The sequence below is a fragment of the Schistocerca nitens genome, chromosome 5 (assembly GCF_023898315.1).
Source record: "Schistocerca nitens isolate TAMUIC-IGC-003100 chromosome 5, iqSchNite1.1, whole genome shotgun sequence".
NCBI classification, from domain to species: Eukaryota; Metazoa; Arthropoda; class Insecta; order Orthoptera; family Acrididae; genus Schistocerca; species Schistocerca nitens.
In genome coordinates, this window is record NC_064618.1 from 609,835,840 (window position 1) to 609,859,124 (window position 23,285).

Here is a 23,285-nt window from a genome sequence, read left to right on the forward strand (position 1 = left end):
TAAAGCTACTGCCAAAACTGTTTCGAAAGCATTTGTAAAACATTTTCTATTTCATGTAGGGCATGTGATGAAAGTAATTTCTGACAATGGACCACAATTTCGTTCTGCTGTATGGACACGCATGTTACGAGCTAGAAACATTTCTCCGATTTATATATCCAAGTACCACGCTTCTTCGAACCCTTGTGAACGATTAATGAAAGAAATTGGTAAACTGTGTAGAATATACTGCCACAAAAGACATGTTAATTGGGACACACACATACACTCATTCCAAGATGTAATTAATTCCATTCCAAATGAATCCACTATGCTATCTCCGTCTGTAATACTGAAAAATGTTGAACCACTAAACAAAATTAAAGAATTAGTAACATTTGCTACATCTCGTCGATTACGACACCACGAAATAATTGACATTGCGCTGAACAACATCAAACGTGCCGCAGAGCGCCGGAGAAGACAGCAAAAACAGGTTTGTAGACGCCGAGACTTTCACGTTGGACAGAAGATATTAGTACGTACACACTATTTATCCAGCAAATTAAAAGGTAAGTGCAGTAAATTTGAACTTCTGTACGCAGGTCCATATCGGATTCGCAGTATTCCTCACCCCAATGTTGTACACGTCGAAACTTTGAGAACCAGAAAATCGAAAGGCAATCACCATATCTCCAATGTTAAACCGTTTATTGAATGAACATACTTTATGATTTAGCACACTGTAATACATTTTCCAGATATTTATGTGAACAATTATTGATGATTATCGTATTTTTTCTTGGCAAGTGCCCGGCAAGGTAAGGTTAGCAGGTCGCTCTTCTTGTCGTTACACATCAGACCGTGCATATTTTCCAGATGAACTTACACTTTTTTATGACCACTTATGCAATTATAATTATATGACTAATTACTGATGATGACTATCGTATTTTTTCTTGGCAAGTGCCCGGCAAGGTAAGGTTAACAGGTCGCTTTTCTTGTCGTTACACATCAGACTGTGGACATTTTTCATTTTTTTTTTGTGTATAATTGTTTTCCCGTTTTGTTTGTATACATTATGAAATAGCTAAGGTATAACACACACCAGTTGACTTTGACTTTTTTTTCTGCCCTATGATATCTCAACATCGTGACTATTTTTCTTTTTTTTTACTGCTGCATTGTGATATTCTCTGTACACTTTTTGCCTTTGAATACTGTCTACGCTTTTGACATATTACGTTTTCTGTCATGTTATGCTGTATGCTTAATTGTGTCACCATTAACCAATCATTATCTAATGGGTATATGATTTAAATACAAGACATTAATCTTTGTTCATCAATTTCAGAAAGAAATGATGCGTAAAGGAAATAAATTGAACAGAAATGGGAATTTCACCTACGGAATAAACGAAAGAAGATGCAATAACCTTATGAGGAAGAGTAAATGGATTAGGATTAACAAGCATTAACAAGAATATACTATACACATCGCAGAATAGTAGTCTTAACTAATTTTTTCTTTCAGAATACGAAGCGATTGATGCAAGCTGTCAGACAGAACTACACATCTTAGTTTTAAGTGATGAAATATGCTAGAGATAAGGAATAGTTGTGTGATGAATAATGAAGTGATTTTTGCAGATGATAATTAATGCTGATGATGAATAATGATGAAGAATATAATAATATGGATAATGAAGTTTTTCTTTACAGGTGATGATAATAATGAGGTTATGATAATATGAATAATGAAGTGATGGATAATGAAGTTTTTCTTTACAGATGAGGATAATGTTGAAGTTATGAATTTATGCTATGTAGTTATTTAAGTATTTGTTGCAGTTTGCTTTGACAGCAGGTGTTATATTGCATAGTAGGATGACTGAAGGTTTTGGAAAGGACAGCTATGGAACACATTTTTATACACATTTCACTACCTGTTAATTCGAAGTTCACTACTTTTCAGCATAGTCTGCGTTTCTTCTTTCAGCCCAATAATCCATTTTGTATTTTTTCCAGGAGAAGCTTTTCATGATACTTACTAAACTTGTTACTTATTATACCTGTTCTAATACTTGCAATTTTTTTTTACCCATTTGTGTATATCATTTACACATGTGATCACATATACTGCCTTGTCGCATAATCTTGCTACAGCTGACTCATGACGAATGACGTTACACATTTTTCATTTATAGGAACAACCTTGAAGCAATTTTTTCTCTTATTTCTTCTTGCTTTCCCTTATAATTACCCAAAGCAATGCATTGCTAGCACAAAAACAAAATGTATTACCAGTCTCATATGATGTCACTAGTTTATGACAATTCTGAATAATACTGATCAGCTCTGAATAGTATGTCACTTTAATAATGACTTCTTAATTATCTGAATAATAATACTTTGTAACCGGTTAATAACTGCCACTGTTTATTGTAATGAGACTACTTATTATGCCCATGATTATTAATGCTATGATTGTAATTGTGTAACTGGCTAAGAATTACCACTATCTATTGTAATGAGATTACTTATAATGCCCATGATTATTAATGCTATGATTGTAATTTTATAACTGGCTAGTAATTACCACTGTCTATTGTAATGAGACTACTTATAATGCCCATGATTATTAATGCTATGATTGTAATTGTGTAACTGGCTAAAAATTGCCACTGTCTATTGTAATGAGACTACTTATTATGCCCATGATTATTAATGCTATGATTGTAATTGTGTAACTGAACAAAGATTGCCGCTGTTTATTGTAATACGACTACCCATTATGGCAATAATTTAATTTTATGAACATTATTCTGTAATACTAAAATACTTGGTACAGAAATGTTCAATAACTAGAGTATGGATGCCGCAAACCACTTATGTAATCACTACTCAAGACTTGTGTGTTAGTTAATGTCCTTCACCTTCTGACCTAACTACCTGAAAATATTGTAACATCCATTTGTCTTGTCCATCCTCATTATCATGGAGCACTATATTTGGTTTTTGCACTAATTCTACGTTGGTGTGCCTCTTAAGAGTGTGGTGTTGACACGACATGCTGTCCACCACCGTAAGCGATGAAGACGTTATTATGGTCCCACTGTTTGGTGTACCTGGTATACTGCCAAATGATAGCATGGAATATTACTACGACGTTTCAGTGTCTTGATACGCTGATAAATACTTCTGGGAACGGAACTGCAGATTGTATCACTTAGTGTTGTGATTCTGTGGAAAGATATGGACTTTCAGTGCAGCTGTGTGCAAACTAAAGTGCTACAACCATGATGCAATCCTTTCCTTTCCTATCCTAATAGTGAAAATCATTTTAACTAACATCATTTATGTTAATGGCCTATACATTTTTCTCGATTTGTTGAACTCCAGTGCGAGTACACTTGTGTCACTTGTCGACATGATTTTCTGCCATTGTTTATTTATTGTGAAAATACTAAAGACATTTTTCGATTTGTTCTGAAGTGCAGTATGTGTGCACTCTTGTCATCTATATTGTATATACTTTTTGTGATTTGATGATTTTTCTACCCTTGCGTTTATTTGTTATAAAACTGTTCAAAAGTTTTCAGTGCATGTGCACTTATGTGAATATGTTTTCTACTGAACTCCAGTGCCTGTGCACTCTTCTCAATTTTCAATATGATTTATGTTCATTCTGCATACCTTTTATGATTTATGTCATTTGTTCCTCATTGTATATACATTTCGTCTTTTGCTGATATATTCTCCACTGCAGTGCATGTGCACTCATGTCCTTTATCAACATGATTTTGTTCAAAAAAAAATGCTACAGAATCTTACAGTGCGTGTGCACTTTGTTATCTGTCAAATAATTTGTATATACATTTTTCTGATTTACTAATATGTTTTGTACTTATATTTTGTCTTGTCTGAAGTGTTTTGTACTAGGTGCATGTGCACAACATTTAATTCATGTACTACATCTGAATTTTTTTTTGTAAAATGTAAAAGTTAATTAATTACAGAAAAATTTTGCCGCGATTGGCAAGTCCAAATGACTCACCATCGCTGCCAAATTTTTGCCCCCCCAGTGGAGGGTTATGAAACACGTATGTTGTGCGGCGGCGATGGCGAGGCATTGTAGAATCTCTGACCAGAGAGCATGTAGTTGGTGCAGTTGCGCCCCACTCGCAGTAGCGAGCAGTCAGTCTGTTGGAAGTAGTAGCCGAGTGAGGTAGCGAGCGGGAGTCTGTCAGTAGTGGTAGCGCAGAGCAGTCGGCGGGCGTCGGCACCGCAATGGTCGAGATTCAGGACAAGGTATATTATTAAGCAGCATCGCGCTCAGCTAGTAATGTAAATTAAATGTAATGAACTTTAAAGAATCGCCCCAATAATAATTTTGATTTAAAAGCAATTTTTTAACAAAGAATCATTCGATTTCCTTCCATTTCCTTTAAACAAAAAAATTCAATTAACTTCAAAAAATTTAGTTATTGGGATACATCTGCTGCAAGCTGTGGCGCAGAATAAGAGCAGAATTTTGACATGCAGTTATATTAAGGTAAGAAATTAATTCTGATTTTTGCACAGGGCCAAAGACCGACATTTCGGTTAAGCTGAGTTTTGATTGTCACTGTAGTTCCATTGTCATGGGATCGTGCTTCATTATTTTATGCGAACTTATACTTGCATCAGATTGCTAATTTTTGTTTAATTGTCGTTGTCATTAATATTTTTGCGGGAAGGTTACACTTGGCTCCATTTCTAATAAATATTATTCTTTTTTAAATTTTCCGTGGGGAGGTTACAGACTGTCTTACAGTTTGCTACTCAGTAAGCTACACTGAAGGACGCTACAAGTGCTTTATTCGAGATTTTCCCCTACTTAGAAAATGAGAGTTTCGTTCTTTCGTTTTATTCGGTTTTCTAGAAAAATATTCTCTTGGTTTGAGCACGTCATACTTATGAACACTTCTAAACAACGCATTAATTTTCTAGGTAGCGCACATTCAACAGAAGATACTTCCAAACACAAAACACATTGTGGACCCTCTTCACTGTCGTCAGCAGTGCACGTGAAACATAAGTCTAAGTAGCTATACTTGCGTTTCCTATCTCCATTACCGCTTTCCTTATTGTCCTCAACAAGTTCTCGCTTTTCACTTTCACTTCACAAATTAAAAAAGTTTTCCATAGTTTATCGACTTTTTCGACTTAATAACAAAGTAACAATATAACAAAAACTAGTTGCAAGTACGTCACTGCTGGTGCTAAGCGTAACGCGCGGTAGATCAACTTCGAGACTATGACTGCTTAGCGGGCTGGTTAAGATCTAAAGGGGAATTCTTCAGAGACCACACAGGCTGGCAAGAGAAATGAAATTTCTCACAATTGTCTTCTTCGCCACTAACCGCGAAACAAGTCCATGGTGCCCCAGGCGATCACTCATGACGCACCGCACTGCCGCGGCTCACAGATTGAATACCACTGAGATAGGCGATTGGCTACGACCTTACCTTACTGTTTTCTCAACCACTGCTTCCCAATCGACTCCATCGACCCTTATAATAGCAGTCTGGTTTTTGAACAAATAACTTTTCACTCCCGGTGTTTTATCCGTGCTATCTTCAGAGTTTCGAAGAGTGAATTCGGGTCAATACTGTTAAAAGCTTTCTCTAACTCTACAAATGCTATAAATGCAGATTAGCCATTCTTTATCGCATCTTGTGGGATAAGTCGTAAGGTCTGCATTAGCTCATGTGTGTGGACATTTCTTCTGAAGCCACACTGATCTTACTCAAGGCCATATTCAACCAGTTTTACCATTATTATGTAAACAATTCTTATGGGCATTTTGCAACTATGACTTTTAAGCCTGACAGCACCTACCTTCTTTAGAAGTGGAACTATTGCATTCTTCCCGGTTAGCATCCGCGGCACGAATATATTCTTTTTACAGATTCAAGCTCCATTTTCTTACTATAATCTTATTTATTCATGTTACAGACGAAAATCACGTTTTACATAAAGACATCATCAGTGGAGTTAATCTGGAATAATATAGTTTTCTTTTGTATACGGTACTTAAATATTAGTAAACGGTTCCCATCATAATTGTTACATTTATAATACATTACTTATAGTTAATCGTTTTTTCGACCGATATCTGTGTTTTCTCTCGTTGGTCGTTGGTCAGAGGTCGCACTGTCGCTTCATATACGGAACCGTATTTTTGATTTGTTGTTTTCATACATCGTAAGGTAACTGCTGTAGAATACTGCTACTGTTCTGGCAATAACTCCAGATTTTTCTTACGAGAGTTGTATATCATTTCTGTTGTAACTAGATTTGCAGGAAATACGAATTGGATATAATAGCTCACAGAGAGAGGGTAAAAAGTTCTGTGTGTTTGGATGATTGCATATGTTTAGATGTTAATTGGAGGGAATCATAGAAGAATGAGGGCTAAGGGGCTGTGTGAAATTATTCTGATGACCACGGGATACTGTTCTATTATTGTATCTATTAATGTAATACTTGTTTGTCATGCACACTTGCCCACTGAGATGGTTTTCCTTTCGGCTTTCGTTTTTTGTATGTAATAATTTTCTTGCAAGCTCAGAAATGTCTTTTACTGTTTATTCTGATTATTTTCAAGTCTGATTCTCCAGAGTTTGGCTTATAACAGTGTTCTCTGAGATGCTCTGCAAATAAGGAGTTATTTGTCGCATACGTCCAGGCTCTCATATATTCTTTGTATCACACATCCTACGTTCTGTTTGCCCGACGTACCTGTCATCTGTCGTACCACGTAGTAATTTATATATACCTGCATTCACGTGTACATAAATATCTCTTATTAATTCTGGAATGTATTTTTGGATAGAATGGTGTGTTTATATCTTGTCTTTTGAAAGTGTTGGTGATATTATGTGTGAAACTGTGTTTGTAAGTCATTGTGTACCTCCTAGTGTCTTATGTTACATTTTATTGATTGTTCCGTGCTGTTGTTATGGTACTGAGTATTAGTCGATCATAATATTGTTGAACCTGGGAGTACGCTTATAGCGAGGCAGTATATAATCTAGGTGGATAGTACTTGCATAACTGTCCTGAAAGCACTGACAGTGCGATGCAATCTTTTTTTTTTTTTTTTTTTTTTTTTTTTTTTTTTTTTTTTTGTCGCCGCTGTACCGATTTACTGGAACAACACCGTGTGTTTAGCAAAGCAGCCAAGCGCAATAACATCGTGTTTATGTGGTATGGGAGTTTGTGTCGAGGTATAGAGTGCTGTCGTTTGTGTTTTAAGTTTATTCTTTAACTTTGCGACTATAAATACAGCTGAAGGTGTCATACCTACTACATAAAGACTAAATCAGGATGGTCGGACGGTGACGGTGTTTGAACCCCAATCCCTGAGAATGAGAGTCCAGTGATTCAACCACTGTGCTGCGTCGCTCGGTGCCATACGGAGGGAAGTTTGATTTCTGAAGCTCGCAGGTTCATTTCCATGGCATCAGAACTAGTCGTTGAGTAGATATTTGATCGAGAAGTATTTCCAGAATGATAAATCGATGTTAACGGCTAGAAGAGCGACGTGCCGTCCAGTAGCGAAACAGCAGACGATGAAGCAACGGCTATTCGGCAGGCCAATGTTCAAAAGGGCGATGGCATCCTAGTGGCTACTGTAATCGTACATTTGCGAATTGATTCGGCAGTTAGAATATGAGCATGGCCAAGTGAGTCAGATCTTTCTGCACTGCAGTAGAACATAAAGTATAATTTGACCATTTGACGAAAGGGAGTCACTAGTCCATGCATTTGTCGTAATCACTTAAGCCAGAGCACGAAAAACCTAAATCTGGATAACTTTTAAGGGATATGAACAGCGCTCCTCCCGAATGCGAGCCAATTGTGCGAATCACTGCGCCTTTTCGTTAAGAAGAACTTGGTTTTCAGTTAGCGTCCACAGTTGCGCCTGAGAATTGTCGAGAAGAGACTAGTGAACTATGAACAGCGGGCTCAGTTGCGCGTGGCCTTGCAGACAAACTACGAGATCAGATTCGAGAGGTATCGCCAAGTTGACAAGTGTTCCCCGTTGGGTAGTGTGTAGCATTTCTGGCTCTAAGAGCCATAATGTTCAATCCCGTTATACTTAGTAGTTGAGAAAGAAAGCATTAGGTGATGTGCGACATAAGATGTGGAGTGTGGTTTGGACAACAGATGGTACACTGGGAATTTCTTGCATATTATTCAGATTTTACTGACAGTCGTAGTAGCTATCCCGTGAATAGTAAGCTATAATAAATTCAGATTTCATTTAATGGGCAATTAATGGTACTAGTATTACGACGAAGCACTTCGTGTCTCTTCGGCATCGAGCGAAGGGTTTCTGGCTAGCTAGCCCGGTTGTTAAGGGGGAGATATGCCGTATGACTCTAAATAAGAGTTCACACAATTCGAATTTTACAATTACTTGCACGCCATTTATATAATGATATTGATAAATCGCATCTCCGCAAGCACTGTGTAATGATGTAGCTTTAATTGGTATGAAAGCGGTACTGCTTGCCAATAAAAGCGGGTTAAACGCTGTGAGCTGTCTGGGGAAGTTAATCTTGCATTACTAAGCAACTGTTTAATCAGATATCTAGTCTAGGTTTACCAAATTCCCAAACAGACTAACATTAATTATAATCTTTTAATAGTCATACAACAACCGGTAATATATATATATATATATATATATATATATATATATATATATATATAAAAGAGAATTTAAATAAAAAGAAAGAAATCAGTTTATATTTGGAAATTTATTTTAAGATTGATCATTGAAATTTCAGCATATTACACTTGATTCCTAACTAAACTGGTGCCTTATTTAGGATTGTGAAAATGTGAGATTGCAATCTTACGGAACACATCAAATATGGAGCCAAGATTGGGAGACTGCATGCAACACTGCATTCATGAAACAACACACAAAGAACGTTGAAACGCATGCAAGAGAAAGCTAACCACTACAAACAGATTCAAATTTTCACCCAAAGAAATTACGTTCGTAGCACAATCCTGTCCGTCATGTAATTACCACACACTGGTATACTAAATTCATACTAACTCTCTGTGAAATCTTCCCAAAAAGAATAGCTGAGGGATACTTTGATGATTACACCACATGCTTCACGTGGTCAACTTGGTTTACACAAAGCGTATAACTCCACAATAATTTTGATAATTAAAATAAATTAGATCAAAAAGCAATTTACAAAAGAAAAACCTCGAACTGGTTATTAACGTCTTACTGTTAACCTGATGGGTCAAACAGTTATATAAGCACGTGGTACTGGTCTCGCAAAGTACATCCCACGTGGGTTGAACATAAAGAAAAGTTGCTATATTGAAAATATTGTCAAGACGAGACGTTATAATTACACAAGCATTCGCATTTAAGATTGATCTTAGTTAGAGTAACTGATCAACACGTGGTTCCACTTTACTCACAAAGTAGTGACAAAGCAACTACCGGAAAATAATCTGAACTTCACACGAGAATTGCACTGCGCTGCAATTTAAGATAACATTAGATATTTTAGTGCTAAACCTGAAATACAGGTGATTAAATTTTCAGTTAGGCTGAACTTCAGAAATCCATTGTCCTACGGACTTAGCAGACACGCGCTTAGCCGGAGATCTTACCACTTCAGACACTCGCCACGGACCGACTGACCTGCGCTACTACCGAGCGTGCTTCCTGAGGGTGGCTCACAAATACAAAACGGAAGTGGCCAGAGGGGCAGCTTCCTATACCAACATGACAACGGACGGACAGGACCAAACTAAGGATAGAAACCTCTTTGCTTTTAGAAAGCGTAGCTACCTGTTCCGACGTTGGTCCTACTGTTCTCTAGCAGACAGCCTTGTCTGCTACCCTCAAGCATGCAACGAGAAATACGTTTGCTCATTCATCCTCTCACACAGAAGGGAAGGGGGATGACAGTATCTTATCATATACAGTATATAAAAGAAAGCGGATGTAGGTTCCGTATGAGACTGTGTGACATGAATTTCATATAAACTGTGTTTTAAAGTGTAGTAGTGTGACAGATCGTTCTTGTTTGTGTGTAAAAGTAACACGTTCCACTACTCAGTTTCCTCCCAGATAGTCAGAAACGCCACAGTAAATTTAGAAGAGGAATTTATGCCGTAAATGACAACAGATTTAAGAAATTAAACATGAAAGGAATCCAACAGAGACCTTTCATAACCCCAACGCTCCGGGAAAAGACTGTGCAGGGAATTTTCTGGCCATGCTAGGACATTCACAAGCAGGCTTCTCACACCCTACTTAAACCAAAAGTGTAAAGAAAAGGCAAAAGGTCACCAGCTACTTGCTAAAACAGAATAATTTCAAACATCTTTAGAATCTACCAATTTCAAAGAGAGAAAAAATACTGTGACACCTATTTAAAAGATAGTGTAGACCTAATTCAGTCAGCAAGTAAAAACGATGGTTCCTGTGTCATTAATATGAAAACAATTTCTGGTTGTTACCCTTATGGAGTTCACCAGTATTTGCTCATTGCAAGAGCCAACTGATCACAGGAATATTTACGACTGTTTATTAACAAGTAAAATTTATGAAAATAGCAAAGGTGCCACAGCAATTAAAAAAAACATGAAAATAACATCAGTATTATAAAGCAGAACATTACAATGCACAATCCGCAAAAACAAAAAAAATATAAGAGAAAAAACATGTTTTACAAAGTGGTTATCGCAAAAAAATTCTATATCTTACAAAACTAATAATTTGTAGAATTAAAATAACTATGTGGCACTAATTTAATCACTCTACTATATTTCAAGTAGTTAGCAAACAATGAGCACTGTGTCATTATACTGAAACTACAATAATTATGTGATTGTTACCCTTAAGGGGTTCCTCACAATAAATATGCCCCATGCAAAGGCTAATCGATCACAGTCCAATGAGAATGAATAGCAATCTGACTGATAAACGAAGCAGTGCCACTTGAATGAATTTATGAAACAAAATATCACAAATCTAATACGTAACACAAGAACAAACATTGATCAATAAAACAGTACAATAGTCAACATCTAAAAAAAACACCATTAAATAAAACACCTGCAAAATACAAGAGTCAAAGTCTAAAAAAAAATAAATAGGACACCTGCAAAATACAAGAATCAAAGTCTAAAAAAAAAACAAAAATAGAACACCTGCAAAATACAAGAGTCAGTCTAATAAACACCAATAAATCGAATCCCTGCAAAACACACGAGTCAAAGTTTCTGTGACAGAAACACACGTATATGCACTGGACTAAGAACCGTATAATCACTGTTCACTGACACACTCAGTACTTCCACTGTTCCGAGGCACAATATAAGGGGCGGGGGAGGGGGGTTCGTCGCCGCAGCTGTCAGTAGGGATTTTTTGTCCATCTGTTGCGTGGGATCCCGCCGTCTCTGCCCTCTCATGAAGTTTCTCTTGATGGCCCGTGTCACGTACATCTCGATTTGGTTCCATGTTTGTGTTGTCAAATTCGTGCGGTATCCTCGATTGACACGCCAGGTTGATATTCCTGGGCAAGGATGACACTTAATGGCTCTTCTTTTGTGCCACCCTTAGCGACCAGAGAACATCGAACCATGATTTACTGTCGCTTGACAGTAGGCATCCGTCAGGAAATGTCGATAGGCGTCGTTGACGTCTGCAAGTTTCTCTGGACAGTACCTGTCAAAAGGCTCCACGCCCTTTCATCCCCTGTCTTTTGTCGTTTCACCGCGGCCGTCTCATCACGGTCGCGTGCGTGTGGTGCGTTGCCAGCAGATGGATTTCCGCGCGGTGGACCGCTCGCCCATCTCAGGTCATCGCCTTCAGGAAGGGTCACACGAGGCGGCCGCCCATTAGCTCCAGGTGCAAGGGAAGGTGTTTGCCGCGTGCCCTTCTTTTGTTGACGACCGCGCTCCCGAAGTGGCCTGGCTGACAGCATGTCCTGCTGGGAAACCCGCCAGTTTACAACTAGTCCGGCTGCTCCCGCTGTCTCGTAAGTGTTTAGCCGGTTCGCTTTCACGTTCTCAACTGCATTCACAGAAATTTTTTTTATCATAGTTATGTGATTACACAATATCATACATAATACCACTTAGTATTGTCTTTCACAATTTTTAAGAACAAAAGTGAGACTTAATTTTTTTTAATAAAAAAATTAGATGAATTGACAATGTAAAATAAAATTTAAATGACTTGACAATGTAAAAAAATAAAAATTAAATGAACTGACAATATAATATTTAAATCCACATCACTAATGTGGTTCACTTACGTTTTAATAAATCAAATGCTATTTATTAATTCACTAAAATGAATAGGATTATGCCTTGTGCAAGTATAGGTCAGGACAGCATAGGGTTCACATGTTATTTACACACACACACATGCACACCTGTTGTCTATTCTACAAACTAACTACCCATAAACATGCATTACTCATAATTCTACTTCTATCCACTACTAGTTAATCCAACAAGCTACTTCAATGCTACTTCAACAAAGTGTTTACACCACTACAACATTGTTCTAATTCGTCCTCTTCCTGATGCTCGCCGCATATGTCTTGTCATATAATGAATATGGAGAACTTTCCTTAAACATACACATTAAAAAGAACAATGGTTATTTACACGCAAAAACATTTATACCAGTTGACACATCTGATAAGAGACTCGCAATTATACATTTATCATACTCATATATTCACACATAAAACAGTAAGACAATTTCATCTAAAATTACGTTATCACAAGAGTTAATCACGCAGATGACTCTGAGAAGGTTAAATTTTTTTTTTAATTTTTTTTATACAGGTTATACTACATTTTCTTACCCATTTCGTTCCTTCTTTAAGTTACCTTTCGCTTCCAAATCAGTTATTTCGCCTGTGGTGGTTATTCTGGATTCATTTCTCAAGAATGGCAAAATTGTGGTCACCTCTATTCTGTAAAACAGTTTCATCGTAACATATTGAACTTACAACAGACACAAAAGATCCGAATCTTCCTGTAGTCTAAATGACAAATGTTTTGCTTCATCCTTATTACCTTAAACCAAGCTTTCCTTCGGTCCCATAATCAAAATTATTTAATCTTCCTCTACCTTCAAGAGGGAAATTTCCTTAGTACAAATCATATAGGCTGCAGTGCATCCCGCACCAGCGAAAACAGTAAGCTGTAATGCTCACAGCATCAGCAAAACACATAAACGTCGCTTTTCTAGGACAAGTATTAACGCAGAATAATTTTTCAGGCATTGGCTCAACATCAATCAAGACTACAAAAAGGATCCACATTTCCGTTCCATTCTCCATTTGCTGGAAAACTGCTCGTATTTGACTGCCACAATAATATTTCAGGGCGACGTAAATTACACAAACCACAATTCTTCTTTCACCTTGAAGGGAATCAATATACTTACGAAATCCACAGAGAGCACTTTACGTACTCCGCTATAAGGAACAAAAAGGACATATATCATCAATATTAACATATCATCGCATATTGGGAAGCCAATGGTTAAACAATCGTATTATTGCGTCCTGTTTTCAAGATTGTAAACTTCCTCATTCCTTTCTCAGAGTTCTCCTATCTTAAAATATTCATACAGCGCGCATACTATAGTAAGAGATCCTCATTTATACTGACAGATATAGATTAGTAATAGGTAGATAGTAGCACTGAAAGCAGAAAATCGGAAACAAGGCTACTAACAGCTGGGGACCTGGGTTTGCCAGACCCATAATACCCACAGATCGGATATTCCCCTGAGTTTTGCATTAATTCAACACAGATCTTGCTTCTCTCAGGAACGACTCTTTTCAATTTACACCAAAAAGAAACATAAACAGCATTTCACTCGTTCACAAAGAAACCTTTTATGTTCACGTTTGAACTAACCTAAATCCTAAGTGCACAAGGAAAAAAAAAAAACTGAAAACATCACATAGAAACATCTTTATCATTATTTTTTACCAACGTATTATTCAAAATGCATACGTCACAAAATTAAACTAATCAGTTCTTTCTCCTCACAGTCCTCTCTACTTCTCACTGTCCTTTCTACTCATTTGCCATGTCGCTCATTTGTTCCGATTGGGCGCCTTCTGCGCTGATCGTTTGTCATTGCCGGTTTTGTTCATGTCCATTTGCTGAATTATGTCTAGGGTTGGCCGGCCGAATTTCAACATCATGTGGTGCTCCGCCTACAGTCCTATTCCCACCGTGTTCACCGTAGTATCGATGCTGGTTGCCGTGCCTGTTGCGTTCACGATCTTGTCCACGCCCTCGATCATTTCCGTTGTTCCACCTGTGTTCGCGACTGTTACCCCAGTTTCTATACGGCCGGTCCTGAGTATTGTTCCGTTCGCGTCGCGAGGACCAGTCACGCCGTTGATTAGTACTACGGCCACGACTGCGATCGCGCTGCTGTGCCCCGTAATAACTTTGTGCCTGATTAGGCGGGCATTCTGCTGTATTATATTCCAACTCTTGGAGAAGTGTTTTAAACGTATCCACGTCCTCTTTGCATCGTCCCGCAAGAATGACGTGGCGCAAGTGCATCGGCAATTTGGTGATGCATATCCTAATTAGTTCCGCAGGCCCGTATGGGTCGTATTGAAATTGATTTGCCTGCAGCATGTGGTCGAATAGGCGAGCTGGACTGCCGAAACCAGACTGGCTCAAATTTGGCAGCATAATTATGCCATGCTTGACCCTTGTAATTTTTCCCGAGGGCATGCAGCTTTACTGTATGATTAAATGATGATGGCGTCCTCTTGGGTAAAATATTCCGGAGGTAAAATAGTCCCCCATTCGGATCTCCGGGCGGGGACTACTCAAGAGGATGTCGTTATCAGGAGAAAGAAAACTGGCGTTCTACGGATCGGAGCGTGGAATGTCAGTTCCCTTAATCGGGCAGGTAGGTTAGAAAATTTGAAAAGGGAAATGGATAGCTTAAAGTTAGATATAGTGGGAATTAGTGAAGTTCGGTGGCAGGAGGAACAAGACTTCTGGTCAGGTGACTACAGGGTTATAAACACAAAGTCAAATAGGGGTAATGCAGGAGTAGGTTTAATAATGAATAGGAAAATAGGAACGCGGGTAAGCTACTACAAACAGCTTAGTCAACGCATTATTGTGGCCAAGATAGATACGAAGCCCACACCTACTACAGTAGTACAAGTTTATATGCCAACTAGCTCAGCAGATGACGAAGAAATTGAAGAAATGTATGATGAAATAAAAGAAATTATTCAGATGGTGAAGGGAGACGAAAATTTAATAGTCATGAGTGACTGGAATTCGAGTGTAGGAAAAGGGAGAGAAGGAAACGTAGTAGGAGAATATGGATTGGGGCTAAGAAATGAAAGAGGAAGCCGCCTGGTAGAATTTTGCACAGAGCACAACTTAATCATAGCTAACACTTGGTTTAAGAATCATGATAGAAGGTTGTATACATGGAAGAACCCTGGAGATACTAAAAGGTATCAGATAGATTATATAATGGTAAGACAGAGATTTAGGAACCAGGTTTTAAATTGTAAGACATTTCCAGGGGCAGATGTGGACTCTGACCACAATCTATTGGTTATGACCTGTAGATTAAAACTGAAGAAACTGCAAAAAGGTGGGAATTTAAGGAGATGGGACCTGGATAAACTGAAAGAACCAGAGGTTGTACAGAGTTTCAGGGAGAGCATAAGGGAACAATTGACAGGAATGGGGGAAAGAAATACAGTAGAAGAAGAATGGGTAGCTTTGAGGGATGAAGTAGTGAAGGCAGCAGAGGATCAAGTAGGTAAAAAGACGAGGGCTAGTAGAAATCCTTGGGTAACAAAAGAACTATTGAATTTAATTGATGAAAGAAGAAAATATAAAAATGCAGTAAATGGAGCAGGCAAAAAGGAATACAAACGTCTCAAAAATGAGATCGACAGGAAGTGCAAAATGGCTAAGCAGGGATGGCTAGAGGACAAATATGAGGATGTAGAGGCTTATCTCACTAGGGGTAAGATAGATACTGCCTACAGGAAAATTAAAGAGACCTTTGGAGAAAAGAGAACCACTTGTATGAACATCAAGAGCTCAGATGGAAACCCAATTCTAAGCAAAGAAGGGAAAGCATAAAGGTGGAAGGAGTATATAGAGGGTCTATACAAGGGCGATGTACTTGAGGACAATATTATGGAAATGGAAGAGGATGTAGATGAAGATGAAATAGGAGATACGATATTGCGTGAAGAGTTTGACAGAGCACTGAAAGACCTGAGTCGAAACAAGGCCCCCGGAGTAGACAACATTCCATTGGAACTACTGACGGCCTTGGGAGAGCCAGTCCTGACAAAACTCTACCATCTGGTGAGCAAGATGTATGAAACAGGAGAAATACCCTCAGACTTCAAGAAGAATATAATAATTCCAATACCAAAGAAAGCAGGTGTTGACAGATGTGAAAATTACCGAACAATCAGTTTAATAAGCCACAGCTGCAAAATACTAACACGAATTCTTTACAGACGAATGGAAAAACTAGTAGAAGCCGACCTCGGGGAAGATCAGTTAGGATTCCGTAGAAATACTGGAACACGTGAGGCAATACTGACCTTACGACTTATCTTAGAAGAGAGATTAAGGAAAGGCAAACCTACGTTTCTAGCATTTGTAGACTTAGAGAAAGCTTTTGACAATGTTGACTGGAATACTCTATTTCAAATTCTAAAGGTGGCAGGGGTAAAATACAGGGAGCGAAAGGCTATTTACAATTTGTACAGAAACCAGATGGCAGTTATAAGAGTCGACGGACATGAAAGGGAAGCAGTGGTTGGGAAGGGAGTAAGACAGGGTTGTAGCCTCTCCCCGATGTTATTCAATCTGTATATTGAGCAAGCAGTAAAGGAAACAAAAGAAAAATTCGGAGTAGGTATTAAAATCCATGGAGAAGAAATAAAAATTTTGAGGTTCGCCGATGACATTGTAATTCTGTCAGAGACAGCAAAGGACTTGGAAGAGCAGTTGAACGGAATGGATGGTGTCTTGAAGGGAGGATATAAGATGAACATCAACAAAAGCAAAACGAGGATAATGGAATGTAGTCGAATTAAGTCGGGTGATGCTGAGGGAATTAGATTAGGAAATGAGACACTTAAAATAGTAAAGGAGTTTTGCTATTTGGGGAGCAGAATAACTGATGATGGTCGAAGTAGAGAGGATATAAAATGTAGACTGGCAATGGCAAGGAAAGCGTTTCTGAAGAAGAGAAATTTGTTAACATCGAGTATAGATTTAAGTGTCAGGAAGTCATTTCTGAAAGTATTTGTATGGAGTGTAGCCATGTATGGAAGTGAAACATGGACGGTAAATAGTTTGGACAAGAAGAGAATAGAAGCTTTCGAAATGTGGTGCTACAGAAGAATGCTGAAGATTAGATGGGTAGATCACATAACTAATGAGGAGGTACTGAATAGGATTGGGGAGAAGAGGAGTTTGTGGCACAACTTGACCAGAAGAAGGGATCGGTTGGTAGGACATGTTCTGAGGCATCAAGGGATCACCAATTTAGTATTTGAGGGCAGCGTGGAGGGTAAAAATCGTAGAGGGAGACCAAGAGATGAATACACTAAGCAGATTCAGAAGGATATAGGTTGCAGTAGGTACTGGGAGATGAAGAAGCTTGCACAGGATAGAGTAGCATGGAGAGCTGCATCAAACCAGTCTCAGGACTGAAGACCACAACAACAACAACACACCAAGCGAGGCGTAGTTTGGCATTTACCGGAGTGATGTGTGGCTTATGAGCAGTCGCTCGTCCGTGAAATCCAAGTTTCCTCACCTCCCACCTAACTGTCATACTACTTGCAGTGGATCCTGATGCAGTTTGGAGTTCCTGTGTGATGGTCTGTATAGATGTCTGCCTATTACACATTACGACCCTCTTCAACTGTCAGCGCTCTCTGCCAGTCAACAGGCAAGGTCGGCCTGTACGCTTTTGTGCTGTACGTGTCCCTTCACGTTTCCACTTCACTATCACTTCGGGAACAGTGGACCTAGAGATGTTTAGGAATGTGGAAATCTCGCGTACAGACGTATGACATCCACTCACCTGACCACGTTCGAAGTCCGTGAGTTCCGCGGAGCGCTACATTCTGCTCTCTCACCATATCTAATGACTACTGAGGTCGCTGATATGGAGTACCTGGCAGTAGGTTGCAGCACAATTCACCTAATATGAAAAACGTATGTTTTTGGGGGTGTCCGGATACTTTTGATAACATATTGTTGATAGTGTTCGGTAAGACAAAATCGCGAATTGAGGTTGAAACGTGCGCCTCGTCACTGACCGCCTTCAAAAAAATGGTTCAAATGGCTCTGAGCACTATGGGAAGCAACTGCTGAGGTCATTAGTCCCCTAGAACTTAGAACTAGTTAAACCTAACTAACCTAAGGACATCACAAACATCCATGCCCGAGGCAGGATTCGAACCTGCGACCGTAGCGGTCTTGCGGTTCCAGACTGCAGCGCCTTTAACCGCACGGCCACTTCGGCCGGCTGACCGCCTTCACTTCTTGCAACAGAGAGTTAAAAGGTATGCTGGACAACAATACACACTACACTGAACGAGAGACAAATTCACATGTTCTTCCCCTGTTTTGCGTGTTCTGATTCAGCTGTTTCTGTAAACAAGCACGTATTTACAAACAATATATCTCACTAGAGTGTACGAGTTATTGTATTGTCGGTATTTCTTTTGGTCTTGTGTGTTGTCGGTATGAGGGACTACAGTTTGTTACATAGATACATACCTACAAGAAGTTCTTGAATTTGGCACTAATGCCTCGCTTGTGGCCAAAATATGTTCCATATACCTAGATTGGGTTGATCCATTATATTGTAGCCTACTGTACGACGTATGAAGTTAATCGACGGAGGAAGTAAATCTTGACTTAACACACGCTTATTTTTCTTCATGCTACGTGTTACCAGTCTTAACTCGTGCCAGTTTTGCATCGTGTAGGTTGCAACACCTCACTGAGTGTTAAGGCACCTATCATTTGCTTGGGTCCTATGTGAAGCTGATGCCGCATGTTACCATTCAGTACCTTTTAACATAAGGCATTTCTCCAACAAATATTTTGGCAGACGTCGTATTTCAACCACCAAGCACCACTGATAAATTATTCTTTATTTGCGACCGGCTTCGATCTCTTGGCACTTGGGATACGACGTTTTTCAAATTCTTACCACCTGTGAGGCAGCATCTACACAAAGAAGACACGTTGGCATGTCATCCACCACTGGAACACTTTGATTACTGGATGTGACTGAGTGTGTTGTTTCATTTTCCTGTAAAACGCTACATTGATTTCAAGATAAAGACTTTAGGTTCATAAGATTAACTAGTTTAATAAAAGTTGTTTAGTCACACATTGACAAATTGTGTGGTTCCACATCATCATCCTTTCATTTTCTTGAGGCCTTATTCCGCGGCAATGCGGAGTCGGCCTGGTAGTGCGAATATGTTTCAAAAGTCTGCGAGTCATGTAAGTGAGGCGGAACGTGGGGACCAGCCCGATACTCACCTAGCAGGATGTGGAAAACCGCCTGAAAACCACATCCAGGCTGGCTGGCATACCGGTCCTCGCCGGGCGGATTCTATCCGGGGCCGGCGCGCCTGCCCAAGTCCACGAAGCAGCGCATTAGCGCGTTAGCTCTTGGCTCCCCTGGCGGGTCGTTTGGTTCCACGTGACGTACAGGAAATGCCCACATTGGTTCAGATTTCCTACGCCTTAATATTAAACTAAAACTATGGTTTGCACTTCATTTTTCACAAAAACGAAGCGAGAAGTGCTCGTAAGGTTTTAGTACTTAGAGCTCCGTCGATTTTGGAACTACTGATATCAGAAGCGTTCAACAACAGCCCCGACACGCACACAGTGACCTAGAGAAAACTCGAAAAAATTAAACCAGTTTTCTAGAATACGCTGGTAACGACCAAAAAGAAAGCGATTTGCTCTTTTTAAAGATCAATCTTCAAAGGTGAGTGACTCTGAATCACGATGATTGTTGACGGCACCTGGCGGCTATACTTGGAATTGGACAGCGGCGCTGTGACGGATGGAAATCATGCACCTTTTACCCTGGACACTAATGCTACCGAGTTTGGTATTCATATGGTAATTAGTTTCTGTGTTATGACGTGTTAAATAGGGAAAGTTTAATTATTACCACGCAGTAATTTTAACACAATAATTGCTTAAACGACGTTTTCTTGACATCAGAGAAGGTGAGTTTCTATCAGATCAAGTATGATGAAACTGTTTGCATATGGATACTCGGCCTGAAACAGACGAAAAGTTAATAAGCTGAGCCCATGTTGAAAACAGTAGAAAGAAATAAAGTAAAACTGAAGGCAAAATATTTTAGGTTGTCAGGTGTGTCGTCGTTGATAAATTACTGTTATCGTATCTTTGTTGTTTGGTTGTTTGAGATGGTGCTGTTCTTATGTCGTGGAAGAAAGTTGTCCATAGAGACTGCCCTGCTCAACTACTCAAACTTATTACTATTCCCCACCCCCCTCCCACCCACCCTCTCCCGCAACCCCTTTTTCTCTCCCTAGCTTTCCCCCCTTTCTCTTTCTCTCATTCTTTTTCTTCTTCACTTTCTCTCTCCCTTCCTCGTTTCTTCTCTCTATCTCTCTCTCTTGGCACTATTCCCTTACCTGATCAACATATGGGCATTCGCCGGCCGCGGTGGCCGTGCGGTTCTGGCGCTGCAGTCCGGAACCGCGGGGCTGCTACGGTCGCGGGTTCGAATCCTGCCTCGGGCATGGGTGTGTGTGATGTCCTTAGGTTAGTTAGGTTTAAGTAGTTCTAAGTTCTAGGGGTCTTATGACCTAAGATGTTGAGTCCCATAGTGCTCAGAGCCATTTGAACCATATGGGCATTCGCCTGCCCTAGATTCTGCAGTTATTGTATTTCTGTGACTAAATTTGAAAAGTCTTGAAGGGAAAGTAGTGTGCCACAACAACTTCTGATTCCTGTGAATATTCTTCCGCTTTTTCTCGCGTTTCAACTGTTTAAGTTCCGCGCTTTTGTGGTGGTGATGGAAAGCATATCGTCATTTGCCTCGATGTGTATGCAGTGTACTTCACCAGTGGCTGTCAATCTCGAGCGTGGATGCGTCTCACTTCGTTGACTCACAATCTAATGTGGTACGCTAATGTGTTGAGGGGAAGTCTGATTTACCTCTGGCCTAGAGCGAAGAAAAGTGAATGGATGGCGAAAAAGGCGAGCCAATGTGGGTGCTGTAAATCTGCAAAGTTGGGGGCCTGGCCCCTTGGGCGGTTAATGGAGGGTTGTGGGCAATTATCTGGCGGCAGAAGGCAGTAAAGCGTGGCCGTGGCCTGCCCCACTGCCGCTTTATGGAGCGAGGCGGTCCGGGCGGCTCGCGACAGGTACTTATCGGCGCGGTGTGGGGGGCTTTACTGGCGCGTGTTTACACAACTGGCCAGTGGGCGGGGCGGAGGGGCGTGGGAACGCGCCGCGCTGCTGCCATCTATGAGGCACGGCCCCAGGCTACGGGCCGCGGGCTAACTGCCGCTCGCGGGACCAGGCAGCGCCAGGAGCTGCGTCGCGCTCGCCGTCTTAGTCACTGTAGCGGACGTGCTGCAAGTCAGTTTCTGTCCTTAACATCTACAGCGTGATCACGAAGTCCCATTACCCCCTACGTGTTAATGCATATTGATGAACTGTTATTTCTTATTGTTGTATGTGTTGCAATATACCCAAATCAGAAGATGGTCAGCTTAACGCCCGTATTTGTGTCTCTATTAACAGTAAAATTTTCTAATCGCCCACTAGTTCCACAGTACTGACTATTTACAAAGTAGGGAAGTAACTTTAATTTATGAAATTTTTAAAGCAGAGTTACAGCATTATTTTTATTATTTTCAGCCGTAATGGCTATGTTTGTGAACCGTGACTGTGTGGGATAATTATTTATTTCAAGTTTCTGCTACCAGTCACTTATTATTTTGTCCTTAATCTAACATAATGCAACGCGTTTCGAACATGTTCTGTTCATCTTCAGGCGTTTATACATACATACATACATACATACATACATATAGAGAAATGTTACTTGCCGGCCGCTGGTGGCCGAGCGGTTATAGGCGCTTCAGTCTGGAACCGCGCGACCGCTACGGTCGCAGGTACGAATCCTGCCTCGGGCATTGATGTGTGTGATGTCCTTAGGTTAGTTAGGTTTAAGTAGTTCTAAGTTCTAGGGGACTGGTGACCTGAGATATTAAGTCCCATAGTGCTCAGAGCCGTTTTTAGAAATGTTACTTGAAAATAAGCAGTCTTAAACTAGATTAATCTAGAACTCTTTGTCCATTGTTTCTTACTGTAGCTGCTGGTGTGGCATTTGGGGGGAAGGAGGGGGGCAGTGTATGACAAACTGCCTATTGGCTTCTCTCTCGGGTTCTTCGGCCGACGTTCATCTAATGATTTTTCTGACGTTTCGCCAGCATGAGTGGCTGGCATTGTCAAAGCTTCACCCTCCAATGCTTCCAGCCACTCGTGCTGGCGAAATGTCAGAAAAATCAATAGATGAACGTCGGCCGAAGAACCCGAGGCAGAAGCCAATAGGCAGTTTGTCAACAAGTGGCCACGAAAGCCTTAACCATTTTGGGCAGTGTATGGCTAGAAATCGAAATCAGTGATGTCTTCTGCTGGTTTTCTTCCTTGTGGTTGACTATGTATATCACAGCCTGTATAGGATGCAGGTAGATTTGCATCAGTTACGTGTTACGAAAATAGTGTGAAAGGCTTTTATATGACAGTTGATCACTTACAATTTCATCATCTTGCTGCTTCACTTGCATCACTGGTGTAATGCGCGGAGCTGTTGATTGACATTACACAGCTACAGCAAATTAAAGCATGTACTTGGGTATGCTGAAAAGTAACGCCTCCGAGCTTTTTATTCTGTTCTCAATATCGGTTGAGGTATTACATCTCACACATATTACTCGGTCAACTTTTTCGCTTCACTTACGCAAGTTGCAACCCTCTACCAGCGTGCTCCGAATTATAGCGTGTAACATGCCGGTGTGTAACGTAAATAAATGAGTTGACAAAGTCATGGGACAGGGATTTGCACATATACATATGGTGGTAGTATCACGTAAACAAGGTATAAAAGGCCACTGAATTGCGGAACTG